The 2,127-nt window shown below is 39.4% G+C and overlaps 1 protein-coding gene across 1 annotated transcript in view; it reads right to left on the reverse strand.

The window, feature by feature from the left end:
* The window catches only part of LOC106873230 (immediate early response 3-interacting protein 1), a 7,005-nt gene that overhangs the window by 4,075 nt on the left and 803 nt on the right, over window positions 1–2,127 (reverse strand). The gene's annotated exons all lie outside the window — the stretch shown is intronic.

Raw genomic sequence — 2,127 nt, forward strand, 5'->3', positions numbered from 1 at the left:
ATCATCGTTTAACGTCCGCTTTCCATGCTAGCATGAGTTGGACGATTTGGCTGAGGACTGGTGAAACCGGATGGCAACACCAGCCTCCAATCTGATTTGGCAGAGTTTCTACAGCTGGATGCCCTTCTTAACGCTAACCACTCAGAGAGTGTAGTGGGTGCTTTTACGTGTCACCCGCACGAAGGCCAGTCAGGCAGTACTGGCAACGGCCACGCTCAAAATGGTGTATTTTATGTGCCACCTGCACAAGAGCCAGTCCAGGGGCACTGGCAATGATCTCGCTCGAAAATCCTATGAAGGCCAGTCAGGCAGTACTGGCAACGGCCACGCTCAGATGGTGTATTTTATGTGCCACCCGCACAAGAGCCAGTCCAAATGCATATACATACAGTTACACTTTCTCCATGAGAGTAGATAATTTTTTTTTTCCACTACGTATTTGTAGCAGTTCAAATTTTACGATGATAGTACATACATTTTTCATTCCACAACGCATTTCATAAGTTTGTCCCAGTACAATGAACTCATACTTTGAATGCTTAAAATTCTTAAAAAATGAAACTATTTTACAAATCATAATATTTATTTCTTATTTACTGTTCATACAACATTTTGATGAACATCTATTCTAATTCAATATATATAATGAAAGAAAGATGCCCTTTCTTTCATTATATATATAAATACATATGCACACAACATAACTTTGGTTTGAAGCTATAATAGGAGACACTTTACCAAGGTGCCATGCAGTGAGACTGAACCTGAAATCTTGTGGTCACCAAGCAAACCTCTTAACCACACGGTCATGCCATAGATGAAAATATTAAATGTGTTTGTCTCTAGATATGATAATATTCCACTCCTACTTGGCTTTCAATACCAAAAGCAAAATGGCAAAGTACCAAGTATAAAGCATAGTCTTGCATTTGTTCCAAACCTCTGCATCTTGAGTTCTAATTCCCCTTGAGATCAACTTAGCTTTTCAACTTCTTGCAGTTATAAAATATCAGTCAAAAATGATAGATTGACAGAGTTGTGAGACCATCAGATGAAATTTTTTGCAGTGTCTATTCCAGCTCTTTGCACATTTTGTTGCCTAGTTTAATACCATCAGTTGATTCTTAGCTACTTTCAGCAGAGTTTACTCTGTTGCCAACATTCAATTCTGGTTTCCAATTTAAAGACACCTTCCTCCTACTAGCCTCTAGAAAAGATAAAGTGTCTTACTACATGCATTTTGACAATCAATGTCGCACCTAAGGCCAGAAGTTGTTGTTTACATATCAGCAGTGTAGTTGGGAGTGGGGCAAGGGGTCAGTCAGCCCCAGGCAACACTTTAATGTGAGCAGTGCTTTTGGGTCTGCTGTATAAGACTGGGTAGGAGCTGGGAGTGCACAGAAAATGCAAGGGTTGCTCTGCTACGCCAGTTTTATACCCTGTACCTGACTACCATGATGTTTTCTAATTACTGTTAACCAATTAGAGTACACTAGGGTAGCACAATGAGATGGCTTGTGTTGGCACTGACATTAATCTTTAGTTCAGCATGCATCCATTCAAAACTGATAATTGATAGACTTGTGTAAATTTAAATGAGCAAACAACCAAATTAGCTGAGAATAAGGACAACAAGCTGTTTCTAAAGCGGTCAGCTTTAGATGGGGACCATTTTGCTTCAATAAGAGGCAAAAGCTTTGTATATGTGAATTTGAAGAAACAATTTAGATAAAAAATATGAGCAGCAACAGGAATTTTGTTCAGGTTCTTTACATTCAGAAATAGAATCCTGCCAATGATAACTTTCTTTCATCCAGGGTTGATAAAATCGTCGGAATTGGCGGAATAGTTAGAGTTCTGGACAAGATATTGGTAGTATCTGTTTTGGTTGTGTGCACAGACAGGTGTGAAAAACTTGTCTGTGTCATGCCGACAAGATGGTGCCTGGAGCACGCACACACACACAGAGGAAAGCAACAGGAAAGCGTTTTTGCATACTTCAATCGAGAAAATTATCGGGTATCGTTCGTTGATCAGAAGGCTCAGGAAGAAGAAATTGTTTTTAAATACCGAAGCTGTGGTTTTAGTTTCTTGTCAGCCAATACACACACACATACATACATACAT

Source organism: Octopus bimaculoides, chromosome 12 (assembly GCF_001194135.2).
Source record: "Octopus bimaculoides isolate UCB-OBI-ISO-001 chromosome 12, ASM119413v2, whole genome shotgun sequence".
Lineage (NCBI taxonomy): Eukaryota > Metazoa > Mollusca > Cephalopoda > Octopoda > Octopodidae > Octopus > Octopus bimaculoides.